This window comes from Oreochromis aureus, linkage group 1 (assembly GCF_013358895.1).
Source record: "Oreochromis aureus strain Israel breed Guangdong linkage group 1, ZZ_aureus, whole genome shotgun sequence".
NCBI lineage: Eukaryota > Metazoa > Chordata > Actinopteri > Cichliformes > Cichlidae > Oreochromis > Oreochromis aureus.
In genome coordinates this window covers 27,054,368-27,070,296 of record NC_052942.1, presented here as the reverse complement: position 1 = coordinate 27,070,296, position 15,929 = coordinate 27,054,368, and the positions used below count along the sequence as shown (strand labels likewise).

General features: G+C 39.6%; 1 long non-coding RNA gene across 1 annotated transcript; it reads left to right on the top strand.

The window, feature by feature from the left end:
• Nucleotides 1-1,199: 1,199 nt before the first annotated feature.
• LOC120440053 lies at nt 1,200-15,212 on the top strand. Its single transcript, XR_005612926.1, has 3 exons — nt 1,200-1,285; nt 9,599-9,708; nt 14,248-15,212. It is a non-coding gene; the product is annotated as an uncharacterized LOC120440053 (long non-coding RNA).
• The last annotated feature ends 717 nt before the right edge of the window (nt 15,213-15,929 follow it).

Genomic DNA, 15,929 nt, shown 5'->3' with positions numbered 1-15,929 from the left:
GTGTGTGTGTGTGTGTGTGTGTGTGTGTGTGTGTGTGTGTGTGTGTGTGTGTGTGTGCACGCGCACACGCATGCGCTAAAGAGAGTGTTAAGAGAAAGTACAGAACAGGAAGTTCAGGGGAAAAACAGATGGGCAGATAGAAAAACACTAGATGGGTAGATAGAAAAACACTAATAAATACTTGATCAGTTAGTGACAGAGTGAGAATTAGAGATCTTTAAAATCCTGTTTTAATAAATTAGAAAACTTTATGTAAAATTAAGAAATAAGAGACGCCTCCTGCCACGTTAATCAGACTCACTGAACTATCTCCAAAGATGCAGGCTTGATAACAAGCCGGACTGTCCCTCTTCTCTTTAGTCTGGAGGACACGGTGTCCATGATTTCTGATTACTGAACACTTTTCCTCTGAGATACTCGTCCTCTCCAACATGCTCTTTTTAGACCCAATCATACAAACCCAATCAACAGCCAGTTAGCATAAAATTAGTTGCAAAATGTTCCTACAGCTTGTCTCTTTTTTATTACCACTTACTTTTACAACCCTTTAATTGCCCTGTCTGAGCTTTCTTTTTTTAAGTGTTTCAGTCATCAAATTCAAATGAATTTACATAAAATGATAAATGTTGCAGTTTAAACGCTTTTGTTTTCTATATTCTTTTGTGAAAGAATATAGGTATATGAGATTTACAAATCACTGAATTCTGTTTTTAGTTGCATTTCACACAGCATCCAGTGGGATTGTGTATTATGGAGACAATAGTAATGACAGGGTAATCTTCAAAGATAACATTTTTTTGTACTGAATAAAGTAAGAGGACATAATCTGGACTGAATTAAGCGATCCTTTAAAACTTATTTTGCTGCTGTAAATGATTTTTATTCTAATGTAATTTCTAGTAAAGTTGATAACAACCAGCTGCTTTCATTTTGAGTGCTCAGCTTGTCTTTGTTAAGTAACACTAATAGTGTTGCCTTGCTGACAACACTATTAGTGTTAATTATTTTTTATACTGAATCCAGGTGTTATCCATAAGAAAACATCTTGCAACTAGCTGACTCAATAGTTTACCATAATGAGAGGCTATCATTTTTACTGAAGGGTTTGACCTTTTTCCACAGAGTGCAAGTCACAATCAGAAAAGCACAAGAGTGAGGCTGAATGGCTGATTTACATTTAGTGTTGCTGTTTTTGTTTCAGGTTCTTGGTAGGGTGGATGCTGGCCTGCTGACCATGACCATGACTCATGACATTGTTAGTTACACCTGTGTTTTTCCTGCCATGGTGAGTCAAAATATCTTCTGTAAGTAAAGGTCTTCTGTTATCTACATCAGACAGGAAAACAGCTCAAAAAGAACCAGATGTTGTATCCATCTACACTGATTACTGGAACTAAAAAATAGACTATGACTATGGCTTATACCCAGCAGCTGTTAGTCAGACATTAGTAAGACGTCTATGTACAGAAATGTAAAAATAACAGTTTTCATAGAGCTCCATGCACTACTGTGGAAAACTAAGCATAACCATAGTAAGGTTGGTCTTCTGCACTATTTGTGATACTGTTCACCCATTTACACATCCATCATTTGGGTGTCTCCAGCACCAATCAACAATGGACGGTGGTAGGAAACCTTTGCAGGCACAGAGAGAACATGCAAATGTCACACAAAAAGGCCAGAGGAGATCACAAAGTTACACAGCAACGACTTAATCTACACATTGTGACAATGAGCGCATTTTCCCCTCACATTGATCTGCACAGACCCACTGTTCAAACACGCTGACACACACTCCTGGAATCTTTAGTGAACGAGTGAAACTGCTGCCTGAATGGACTTTATCTCTGGCCATTCACCTGCTCTCAAACAAATATGCTCTTTACTTTTTTTTTTCTCCCTTTCCGTATCACTTTCCAGTCAAATACACTCTCTCCTCTCTTGGTCTCTCTCTGCCCTCTTGCTCACATAGTTTATAAGGATAACCCATGAGGGAGAAGGTGTCACATAGCATTTGAGTTGAGAAACAGTGTGACACATTTAGTTTACACACCTTCCTCCCACTTTCCAACTCTTCACATTAATACAGCTCATCTAAGAACTGCTAACAACAGCTGACGACTGTAACCGCCATAAAATCCCTGTAACCACCCTGGAAATGCTCTGTATTTAATAAATGTGTTATTTCAAATGTCACTAAGCCTTTATATCATGGCCTCCACGTTAGACTTCTTGCACCAGTACTGTGAAAACTTGAAGAAACACTTTTAGCTTGAAGTAATTGTTTTCTGCATGACTTCATCAGTCCCTCACATCCTTGCTGGGGAACTTTGGCCTTCTCTTCTTTACAACACAGCTGTAGGTCATTGAGGTTTGTTGGGATTTGTTTATGCATAGCTCTCAGTCCCACCACTGCATTTTAATCGATTTGAAGTCTGAACTGTCATTGCAACACCTTGAGTCTTTTTTTAATTTAGTCATTTTGTTTCAGATTTGTTGGCATGCTTGGGCTCATTGTCCTATTCCAGTTTCAGCTAGGCTTTAGTTGTCAGACAGATGACCTCACATTGAATACGCTGGCATACAAAGGAATTCATGGAGGATGCAATGATTTCAAGGTTCCCAGATCCTGTGTCTGTGAAACACATCCGAATTATCACCCCTCCCTCCACCACTCTATTTTACAGTTGGTATCAGGTATTTGGTTTTAACCAAGCGGGGTTCTATGCATTATGACCAATCTCCACTTATTGGTCCAAAAGACATTGCTACTGAAAGTCTTGTGGTTTGTTCAGCTTTTATAGAGGCTCTGATGATCAGCTAATCAGATGCATTTGATTAGCACCACCTGACTGCTGCTCACCCTCTTAAATCCTGCAGACACAGTAGACCTGAACTGGATAAACATTTAAGGACATGGACGTATTAATGCTGTATTTAATTTTTAACAGGACTGTAAAAAATTGACAGCCAGCTATTTTGAAAACAGCAGCAACCAAAAAGTATTGCAGGGGGACTGATTACGATTTTCCTTATTTTCTGTATATAGACTGCAATAATAATGAATGCTCATATTACAAAGACTCAAAGACTGAGGTATGTGCTGTTAATGACTACGACTTAAAAGCTAAAGCTTTAAAATGTTTGTTTTGTGCTTTTTAACTCTTGCTTCTAGATGATCAGTTAATCAGAGAGAGGATATCTCTAATATGATCATCTCATAGCGGCTCCACCTGCCTGACCATCAGACTTTCTGTTTGGGAGATAAAACAGCTCGTTTCAGGGAGTCATTGACTTTGAGGGGCTGTATTAATGCTCCATACAAGATTGATAAGCATTATTTTAAAATGTGAATTGTGTAACTATAGAATAAAACTGTGAAGAAAGAAATGAGCACTACAGGTCCACTTTAAATTAAAAAACAAACAAAAAAACAACTTTTTGCAGCGATTTAGCCTTGATTTTTGACAGGATATGAGAGCAGATAGACACACAGGATATGGCCTGGGTGGACTCAAATGTGGGTACCTGGAAATATCTTTCACCATATGGGTCACATGCTCAACTAAGTAAGCTATACTGGCACCCTCTTTAAAAAAAATTTAGCCAATGGTACAATGGGTGTTTTAATACTCAATAAACCATTCTAAAATACAAAAATACTCAAAATCCTTATACTCCAAAGTCCTTACGTAATCTGTTACATGAACGTGAGTGCCTTGTAATAAAACTATAAATGTTTTATTAATAATCATTATACTGGCACATACTAATTATTAATAAGCATGTTATAAGGACTTTTACAAATTTTACCACCGATTAAGTAACACCTATTACAAGGACCTTACAAGCATTACCCAAGTCTCTCTTTGGTGTGTGCATAAAACGTGGTATTTACATACTTCTCGTTTGTCAAGATAAACCTCTTGTTATCAAAGGCATGTGGTTTCATATCATCGCTTGTTCTGACTTAATATATCTCATCTAATTAGTCGCCGCTTGAGTGTGTTTACTGGAAAAGATAAAAGCTCTCGGTAATGAAGTCTGCAGGGTGCGTTTCAGTCTGCAGCAGCTGCAGCTGACACCACAGCTGATTCACAAGGAAGCTTTAAACTCTGAATCAGACACTCAAACAGTGTGAATCAGTTCAGCATTACACTTGTTTTTTAGTTTTAAAGAACATACTTTTTCTAACAATGTCAGGGTTCACTACATCAATGAAAGTAAAAATACTAGCCTAGGTTTTTTGCATGTTATACACATTAACAAGCATATAATAGCAAACTGTACATGTTGTTTTTGCTGAGTTTACTTCACCTGAGAAGCTCCACAGGGGTCAGTGGACTTCATGCACCACTAAGAACAATAAAGGTGTAATTTTTCATTTGTCATGCCACAGCTGTTTAACTAAGCAGATCTCAATTAAATACAGTATATCCACACAATCCCGAGAGAGACATTGTGATTAGAAAGCAGATGTGTAGCTATAATGTTTAGTTAATAGACTTGAATTTTGAGCTAAAAATGCAATGAAACTAAGTAGAAAATAATCTATTTTTCTTACATAGACTCACGAGCAAAGCCTTATTTAATGACCTTTTTTTCTGTCACACCTCTGAAAACCTGTCGTGTGTTTGATTCGCTCAGCTGAAGTTTATTTGCAAAATGCAACAGTTTATACAGGGATGCTATTCTGTTTTACTTCATTCATTAATTGAGGGAAACTGGAGCTGTGAGCAGAAGTCTGGAAGTAGGAGCTCATTTGACAAATCTCATTTAGAGGACAGCAGATCAGTCTTAAATTGCTCACAAATCAGTGCCTTGCAGCAAGAGTTAGAAATTCCTAATAATCATAAGAATGCCTAACATCTGGACAAAGTCTGCTGATGCTTTCCATCAGTGGTGTGTCTCCATGTTATCAGTAAACGGGACATACTGACAGGTTTTTCCAACTGCTCATTTCATGGAGTAGATAAGACCTTTAAGAACAAAGCGGAAAATGGCTCATGATTTCTGGATTATTGTGGAGCAAATAACAAAATCAGGTTGATCCCGAGCCTGTTAGATGTAATTAGATGTACTAGGCTCTGTGACAGAGCTGTATTATAAGACTGAGATTTAATGCTCATGGGTGTTTTTTAATGTAACACTCTTTAACATTGTTGAGTTGACTGGTTTGACGCAGTTTCTTAGTCTAGGAAAAGTGTAGGATCCTAGTTTGAGAAACATTAGAAGACAGCTTTGTGTTTGTTGGGCTTCAGCTGTAGTGGAAGAAAAGAAGTGCAAGAAACTGTGATACACAGCTACACCTGGTTTTCATGGTTGGAAAAATCCAGGTGTGACTAATAATATTAACGACTTCACTTCTCAATTAAGTGTCCCAATGAGGCATGACAGCAAGTCTGCAATAGCAGGAAGCCGGAATGAAGTGGAAGCATCATTAAAACTATTAATTACATGAATGGCTTTCCAGCTATAATTTGGCAATAAGTGAAAAAGGTGCATTGACCACTCAATTTTAAAGATGAAGGTCAGTACTAAGAGCTGAAGCACGCAAATTTTCACACGCACTTTAGTAAATTACGACACGGTGACTAAGGTCAGGATTCAAGACTCTCTGGTCCTGTACATGTTGACAGTTTGTAACAGAGTCATGCTTTGTTACAGATGCAGCAGTTGGAGACTCGGCATGTCTGTTTCCTTCATCCTCTTCTTTTCTTTCTTTCTTTCTTTCTGTTCCTTTTTCTATTCTTCGGCTTCGCCTATTTTCACTAACCTGGCCTTCACCTCCTGTCTGCTGCAGCAGAATATCCACACAGATGACAATATGAATAACAAAATAATAAAAAAAAAAAAGAATAAAAAGATTACAGTGCTCCCTTTTGGCAGGAAGAATATTTTAAATACTTTCCAGTTTTATTTTGAACTTTGTTTACACGTTTTCCTAGTTCTACTTTTACTTCCTGTCTTTTCCCGCTTTTGAGACTTCATGCTCATAGCTTTGCAGGAAAAATGTCTTTGTTTACTTAAGAGTCTCTTCTGGAACAAATGGTTAGCATTTTAAGTGTTGTCTTTATTAATTTATACAATATAATAAATGTATTGTTGAATAAAATTTGCTGTTAGCCAAATTTAGGTTGCTCACATTAGCTTGCTAAAAGCATTAGCTACTTTTTTGGCTAATGCTGACTGAATGCTCTGAAAATGTCATTGGTTAACTGCAGTGTTGATCGTGGACCAACATTATTATGAAGATGTAGGAACAACACTAACACAGAGATATTATACTGTACATACGCACACATAGCTCTGTGTTTCCATCCTCTGTGCTAGTTTGTATGCTAGCTCTTTGTGTTCCTGCAGTCACTTTAAACTTCTTGGGACTTTGTTCATTTTCAAGTTTCTCATTAGCCTCAATAAAAGCATGCCTTTTGTCATTAAGTGTGCTTGGATTATAACTGTACAATAAACACAGTGAACTGTGGCAAACATATGCTATGATATTGGTGCTCAAGTTATACTAAAGAAATATGCCGATTGTGGCTTTAAGCTAAAGAATAAAAGGCTAAAATGCAAGATTTCAACCCACCCTTATGTACTTTGTGGGGTTGTAACTTGAAAAATATTCATAGTATGAACAAATATTTACAGAGCTTTGTTAAATATGATTCTGAGTCGGTCAGTGGGAGGTAATGATTGATCACACTGATGAAACCGACAGGTGAATGAGACAGGTGAATATAGTGTCTGCCACCTTGACGGTTTGTATTCAGATTTCCTGCTCTGTCACAGTTCTCAGGATTTACAGTATCTTAACATTTTAAAATGAACACATTTTGTGAGTCTGTCTCTGTCACATACAGACACACATAAACACTGTTCTGGGAAATGGGGATTAGTTACTGATACTGAGAGGTGGGAGTAATCAGCCTCCCCGTGTAGCCTCTGAAACCAGATGTAACCAGCTGGCACACACACACACACACACACACACACACACACACACACACACACACACACTGTGACCAACAGGCTCATGGCCAGAACGTTTGTCCTTTTCTCAACTGTGTGAGCTGACACACAATGAGGAGAGAGGGAGGCCCAGTTTCAGCTGTGCAGAGTTCAGAGACGCTGCTTCAAATGAATCTTTGTGATCGAGGACAAATGTTCCTCAAAGGTCTGGAACAGTTGGACTTTATTACCTTTCCGTGCTGCCGCTTTAATTAAACGCTTTAATCTTTATCTTCACATTAAAATCACGGGCAAGTGAAAGTTGCACATGAGCTCGGATGAGTGTGCTTTTTTTGGAAAGAAGCACAAGTGCATGTGTGAAGTGCGCCTTGCAGGACTTGCATGTCTGTTTGTTTAACCCAGAACAGGCAGCGGGGGAGAGACTGGGTGTGCGATGTTGAGGCAGCAACTGAAGGGAGTAGGATTCATCCAATACACTGAGTCATGAGAGACTGATCCTTAAAGCAAAGGGAGGATGATTTTGCACAGTTTGTGTTTTCTGGACAAATTATGCTGAATCTGGATTATCAAAGAAGCCCCACCTCTAAAAATAGCAAACCTTTTATTTATTTCCATTTAGATTGCTTTAATACAAAACCCTGAATATGATACCTATTTTAAGCTCGTCTGTCAATAATTTAAAACCTTTGGGACTGAACGTATATGAAACACACTGCTCTGATTTATTGGTAGCAGGTTGCCACTTTAAAAACCTACCTGTCTATATAATAGTATACATAAAGTAACAGAAAATTAGCTTATTAATGTCCTGTAATAACAAGTATTTAGTTTATCAAGGAAAAAAATGTCCGATGCTTTTTTCCCCCACAAAACTGAACTATTTCTTAAGGTTTTGGGTCAATCCCCAAACGAATCATGAATCGTACAACCTTTCAACAATTCCTTGAGTAAGCACTTGGTGACAGTGGAGAGAAAAACCTCCCTTTCATTAGGAAGAAATGCCGGATTCAGAGTGGGCAGGGTTTGTTGAGGGCAGATAAGCAGATAAGCAGATAAGAAAAAGCAGAGCATGGAGAGGCAACAGACAGTAAACACTGAGCCACCAGCATCTGAGCAAAGATGTAAAGAGACAGAGAGGAAAGAGAAGAAAAGGGATAAACTACAGGAGAGAGAAGATACAGTTTTTAAAAATAAGCAATAGTAGCAAGTAAATACATGAGACTGAAGTGGAGGAGATGTGCTCAGTGCTTCATGGGAAGTCCCTCTGCACCGTGGGCCTGTAGCAGCACATCTAAGGAATGGATCAACCCAAAACTGGGAGCTGTTTCCACACAGAGGAGCCTGATAGTTGAAGATAAGCTAAGATCTACTTTATTTATCACAAGAGTTGGGAAATGTTTGCACCACGGCAGCCAAAACTTTAAACACAACATTTAACAACACAGCTTAAATGAAGTATCCTTCCATCGATCTTCTTACACCTATCTAATTCAGGGTTGCCACAGTGCTGGAGCTGATCCCAGCTGTTAGGGGCCGAGAGCCAGGGTACACCCTCGATGGTTCGCCAATCTATCATGGTGATAACACAGATACAGACAACCATTAATGCTCACATTTACATGTATGTTCAATGTATAATCACCAGTTAAACTCACGTGCATGTCTTTGGACTGTGGGAGGAAGACGGAGGCCCAGGACCCTCTTGCGGTTTGTTTGTTGTTTGTTTCAGAAAGTCATCGACGTGTCTTTAACACCCTTTACAAATTCGATTTCTCAGGGATGTTTTGTTAGCAGCAGAGGCTTAAAGGTTGTAAACTTTTTGCTAAAAACTTGCACATGAGCCTAGTGTTTTAGACACAGATCAATAACCAACCTCCCTTTTATTTTAGAAAGTTATAGCCTCATAACATAAAAAAGCCCCTCTCTGAGCTAGACCCGCATAGCATTCATCATAGAGCAGTCATGAGATCAGACAATTGTTCATATGATCCAGTTGTGCTGCATATGGACTGCAGAGCCTCTGATGCAGCAATGAGATGGCTATCAACCCAGTCACAAGATAAAACAGCTGTGGGGGAAATCAAGATTGTTCCAATCACGAGATCTTCAAACCACGTTCAGATGTATCTATTCTTCCTTTAAGATGTCAGCGTTTATTATTAATCGGTGTCACAAACATGTGTTACTTGAAGAACGGCCTTCTTTGCCGTAATTTTATGACAGCTGAACAAATTCTCTTTCACTGGCAAACACGCAGATGACAGGAAGTGTTATCTGCTCCACACTATAATGAGACCTCGTGGCCATTAAACACTCAGTAATGGCATTGAATGTCCTCACTGTGGACGCTTGCTCATGGGGGGCTTCGGATTGATAGAAGGAATTTGGTCTTGTTAGACTAAACGTTTGACCTGCACACGTGTGACATCACATATACAAACATGTACACACATACGGTGGCCTTGGCTGTCTTTGAGTTATCACTAAACCACCAGTTATTAAAGTATTATTTATTGAAGGTGCAGCTTTGACTTTTTCATCTTTGTATGTTTTTCTCTTTTTTTCCCCATCAGCACCCCGTTACTAAATCCATCCATCCTTTTTCTTAATCATTTATCCAATTCAGGATCAAGGTGGGGCTAGAGCCTATCCCAGCTGTCCTCGGGTGCAAGACACAAAAGTTCCTGGAAGGTGGGAAAAAGCTGGAGTACCTGGAGAAGACCTCCACACAGAAAGGTTAGAGATTTGAGGCTTAGAGGTTATCACCTCGCTGCTTTTGCAGCTTTGGATTAAACCTTTACATTCAGAAGTGTCTCAGCTGCATTTTGCTGATCCCTTTGCATTGTCTTCTGTTTCCTGTAACCTTGCAACGTTAATACAGTAACGCTGTTTTCATTAGATTCACAGTTGTCCTACCAAATTTTTAACCATGATGAGGTTGGGGTGTCCGAATCTGGCAGTGCTCAGAAGATTTAGAGAAAAGTAAAACTTGACGTTGACACCAAATGAATATCTGTAAAGTCAAAGGCTGCTTATTCATCACAACTTCGCCCTTCATGCCTGCTTAAAGAGCTATTAAAATATCTCATGACAGGCTTAGAAGAACAAAATGTTCTGCTTCTACTTATATCTGATTTACTTTGACTACTGTGAGATAAACCTTACAGTTGTCTATTTACAGGAATGATCAGTTTTACTTTTCTGTTTGATGATAAACAGTTTGAGTAAGAAATGGGAGATAAGGGAGGAAAGAAACCAGAGAAGGAAAAATATCTTTGAGGAAAACAGGCGGGTATGCTGATTTTATAAAAAGGAGTTAAAGGAGGAGAATCTGTGGCTGGGAACGAGTGAATAAATGAGACGATGAAGAAATGTGTGGTGATGTAAGGGCAGCAGTATGTCCGCTGATCAGACAGCAGCTTGTTTCCCCATGCTCTTATCTCTGACCTCACCGCTCTGGTGTGTGAGTGTTTGCCTACTGTACATACTGATGTCCTGATATATGTGTAGTAGTTCCTGCATGCACACTTTTCTTTGTGTGTCTGTGTGTGTAGGCAAACAATCATCTGTGTGGTATGTGCTGCCCTGATATAGTGGGCTTTCTGTTTATACTTAGCATGTCTTTGTACCTTACTGTGTACATTCATTTGCTAGCATGTATGCACAGTGCTTTGAAAAGGGTTTTTTTTTGCACATACACCTTTTAGATCATCAGATAATTTGAATATTAGAAAAAAATAACCTGCGTAAATACAAAATGCTGTATTTTGAAATGATTTCATTTATTTAGGTTAAAAAAAAAATGAGCGAAACCTGCCTGACCCTGTGTGGAAAAGTAATTATCTCCTAAACCTAGTAACTGGCTGTGCCACCTTTGGTAGCAAGAACTGCAGTCAAGTGTTTGTGATAATTGGCAGTGAGGTTTTCACATTGCTGTGGAGAAATACTGGCCCAATGTTCTTTTCAGAATTGTTTTAAATCAGCCACATTGGAGGTTTTTCTTATAACAACCTGTTTGAGGTCATGCCAAAGCATCTCAATCTGGTTTAATCTGGTTTCCAAAACCTTTGTGTTATTGTTGTTGTTTTTTTAAGCCATTCAGCGATGGACTTGCTGCTGTGTTTTGGATCATTGTCCTACTGAATAACCCAAGTACTCGAGCTTCAGGGAACGAACTGATGGCCGGACATTCTCCATCAGGATTTTCTGGTAGAGAGCAAAATTTATGGTTCCATCAATTACACCGAGTTGTCTTGAAGCAGCCGCGACCATGTTTAACTGTTGGTATGATCTTTTCTTTTTAGGAAATGCTGTGTTAGTTTTATGTCAGATGTAAGAGGATTCAAACCTTTCAAAAAGAGCCACAGAATTTCTTCACAAATTTTTTGGATCATCAAAATGTTTTTAGGCAAATGTGAGACAAGCCTTTGTTTTCTTTGTGGTCAGTGATGGTTTTCTCCTTTGAACTCTCTCATGGATGCCATTTTTGCCCAGTCTCCTTCTTATTGTTGAATCATGAACTCTGACCTTAACTGAGGCAAGTGAGGCCTACACGTCTTTAGATGATGATCCATTCTTGGATTCATTTTGGTGGGTCGGGCACTCCTGGGAATTTTCACCCCCGTTCCCAGTTTTTTCTTTTTGTGGACAATGGCTTTCATCTGTCCGAGTTTCTTTAGATCGTGACATGATGTGTTACGTTTTGAGATCTTTTAGCCTGTTTCATTTTTTCAGACTGGTTCTGTTTAAGTGATTTCTTCTTCTAGTCTTGGTGTGACTAGTGAAATTAAACTCACTGACCTTTCTAATCACTTTATTTCATTTGAGTGTCACTTGATCATATTTTGCTTCTAATTGTTTGGTTTTAATATTTAAATCATCTACAGACAAACAGTTTAACACATTTAATATCTAGCATAAAGTATCTTAAAGGAAATTACTGAGACTGAAATCATTTCCAGTGTTGGTGATTTGGTGATTTTATTTGAGGGTTGCAGTACAAAGATCTTTCTTAATGCTTTTTATCCATTATATTTAAATTAGCTTTACACAAATCCCTGTGGAGTTGTTTCAGTAAGGGCATCTGATGCTGTCCACTGTGGTAACACCTTGGGAATACAGAATATGGAATATAAGTTAGAAGTTAATGAAACCTACAAATGAATCCGTGGCGTGCTGTTAGTTAAAAAAAAATCTAAAAAACTGTTGAAATCTGTGAAAACTGAACACGAGAACAGGAAGGGAGCAAACGGGACATGAGACAAAGTTATCACAGAGAAGAGGAAAGATCAGAAGACAGGGAGGAAGGGAGAAAAGAGGAAGTCGAGTGAAGAGGTGACAGGAAGTAGGAGTGGGTGGAGGAGAAAATGGAAAAAAGGGAGGTGAAAGGGACAAGAGGAAAAGAAAAGAAAAAAAAGGATGTGAAGAGTTCTTTTTACTATCAGTTTGTTCAATGTGCTTAGCCTGAAAACACACAAACACTCACAGAGGATGTATCTGGAACTGACACGCTGGTACTTCCTGCAAAAGAACAGCTGACTGTGACATATGTTTGTGCGTTATCAGTTACGATCATGCTGATAGGACAGTCCTGTCATTTGTGGTGGACGGACGTCTTCAGAGGTCAGTTTGTGGACTTTTTGTGTGCCCATTATTTATTACATAATTTACACAAATAAACAAAAAATGTACATGAATGCAACGCCCTCCCATTTAGCTCTGTTTTTAGTCTTCCTGGGGAAATTTGTGGCTTTGTTGGTTCAGGTTTTTTAAATAACTTTTTCGCAGAAAAGAGGTGCTGACAAAAGAGTGACGCCAAACTAAAAATTGAAGACCTCACAGATTGAACTCCTTAGCCCTAACCGGTCTCAGCAGATGACCGCCCCTCACTGAGCTTGGTTCTGCAGGAGTTTTCTTCCTGTTAAAAAGGAGTTTTTTTCCCCCACTGTCGCTTGGTGGGGTTGTCTCTGGATTATTGTGGGGTCTTTACCTTTCAATATAAAGTGCTTTTAGGTGACAGTTGTTGTGATTTGGTGATATATAAATTAAATTGAAATTTACCATCTACCAGCTTGTGGAGGAACCTGGTTCTGGGCCACATGGGTTTTACAGCATGAGAGGCTATAAGTGGCATGGAAGACTTATGCACTTGGCTTCCTGTTCACAGCTAGCCAGTGGTGAAACTGGAATGAACGTTTACAAGCGCAGACACCAATGCACCCACACTGTACACATGCCACAGTCTTCTGGTAGACATACCAGGGTGAAATGACAAATGGACAATCAAGATCTGAGCTACACAGGCTCTGCTGAAACACCTATCAATAAGGGCCCTTATGGGGCTGTTATTATGTCGTTGTAATCATCCTCTATCACGTGTAGCATCAATGCACAGTGACATGAATGCAGATGAGAAGTGTCTGCCTTTAAAAAGACCTTGCAGTTAACTGTTTTTGGTTGCTGCCCATATTTTAATTGCACTACTGTGACCACTGGAATGTGTGTGTGTCTGTGTGTGTGTGTTTGCTGGGAAACAGCTAAACTCTACAGCGTGAGGGCAACAAGGCCAATGCAGTTTTAGAGCATGAGATCGAAAACGACTGTGCAAGTCTAGATGAATGCCTACAGTGTCTGGCTACAACCTGCTATTGTGGTCTAGCTTTCTATATAGGACCTGTTGGCTAGACTACACACACACAGACACACGCACGCACGCACACATGGTTCTATATGTACAATTGCAGGTCTCCTGTGGTTCTCTTCCACAGTCATCAGTCAAGTTTAAGTCTACAGACAGAAACAGCTCCCCCAGCACGCACACAGCTGGACAAGGCCGCCATTGAGCTCCATGGCCGTAGCCTTTAAAGAAACTTTTTTACACCTAAAGCGGGGAAGAAAAAACTAGCAGCAGCTTTGGACAGTGGCCTTAGTACTTGAGAAACTGCCAAAACATAAAATCTTGTGCAGAAAATCCTGGCAAGAACAAAAGTCACATTCGCACCGATAGAGACACAAACTCTTGTATGTTTCGGTCTGTATTTCTGTCCTTTAGTTCAATCATGATACCACCCCCCACACACACACACACACACACAAACTAATAAACGTTGCACGCACTCTCTGTATCCACACACAGTGCTAATCTGGACTACCAGAACAAAAAACATCCTGCCTGGTAAAGACCCGGAGAAAACGTGTGTATTTGTGTCTGCAAAAACATTTTTAGATTCCAAGGACAGTGTGTGTTTCCTCTCTTGCTTTCTATTGTTCCTGCAGCAACTATGATCCTCGGGGAGCTGCACAGCCACCAGAACTGAAGGGCTTCAACCAATGACGAGGCAGGAACAGAGAAGCCCCGAGGCTAGTGAGGAGTCAAGTCTGTCCTCCTTTGCTTTGCTGTTCCTGTGGGGGAACACATTTTGTCTTCCATAGAAGGCCTGGAACTGTGTACTATGGACAAAGGACAAACTGTATGAAGGGTTTTTCATTCAATACAGAGAATGTGATGTGATCTACATGATTAGTTGTTCCGCCTGGTTAAAGTCCACCAACATCAGCAGGGCATGAAACCCTCCTGCCTCTTTGCCCTTCATGGAACATAGATTTATATACACTACATTGTCTTTTAACTTTATCACATGGCAGCAACTCAGTGCAGATGTGGTAAACGACCTGCTAAAGTTCAAATCGAACATCAGAATGGGGAAGAAAGATAAATTGAGCGACTTTTAATGTTGCTTGGTGTTTGGTGTCCAACTGGGATTTTTCCACTCAACTATCTCTATGGTTTACAGAGAATGGTCTAGGAAAAAAGAGAGGAAAAATCCAGTGAGCAGCAGTTCTCTGGGTGAAAAAGTATTGTTGATGTCAGAGGTCAGAGAATGGCCAGACCGCTTCGAGCTGATAGGAAGGCAACAGTAACTCAGATAACCACTTGTAACAACACGCTGACCCTTGAAGCAGATGGGCTACAATAGCCCACACTAGGTGCTATTCCTCACAACTGAGAACAGAAAACTGAGGCTACAATTCACACAACTTCACCAAAACTGGAAAATAAGATTGAAAAAAATGTTGCCTGAGTCTCAATTTCTGCTGTGACATTCTCATGGAGGGTCAGGATTTGTTGTAAACAACATGCATCCTGCCTTAATCAACAGTTCAGGCTGCTGGTGGCCTAACAGCGTGTGGGATATTTTCTTGGCACACTTCGAGCTCCTTAATGCCAACTGAGCATCATTTTAACACCACAGCTTTCCTGTTTTTCCTGACCAGATCCACAGCGTACCCATCTTCTGATGACTACTGATGTCACAAAGTGCCAATCATCTCAAACTGGTTTCTTAAACATCACAATAGAGCACCTCTAGGATGTGGTGGAATGGGAGATTTTCACAATGGACGGGTGATGCATGTATGTTCTCACATCAATATGGACCATATGGACAATATAGATCTGAGGAATGTTTCTAGCACCTTGTTAACTCCATGCGATAAAGAATTAAAGGCAAAAGGGTGACCAACCCAATAATAGCAAGGTGTTCCTATTAGTGTCCTGTTACCTCTCCCCTGTTCAGAGAAATAAAATGTATCAAATTAAAAGTCTATCATCTGCTGCCATCTGCAGGACTTCCTGAGAATTACCTTTAAAACTGCTACCTCCACAACTAGATTTTTCTCAGTTCAGCTTCTATAAGGATAACTAAAGAATTACAGTTTAAAATGACCACAAAGCTGATTGCAGGGGCTGAAGCAATGGGTCCAATTATTTTACATTGCATGCAGGATGGCTGCATGGCGCTATGAGTTCAAGATCTAAAAAGGACTACCTGAAATGAATGAAAACCAAAAAAAATCAAATATTTCCAGTGACGTCAGCTTGACCACCTTATATGTGAATCTCTCTCTCTCTCTCTCTCCATATATATATATGTGAATAAACAAAAACAAACATGCAT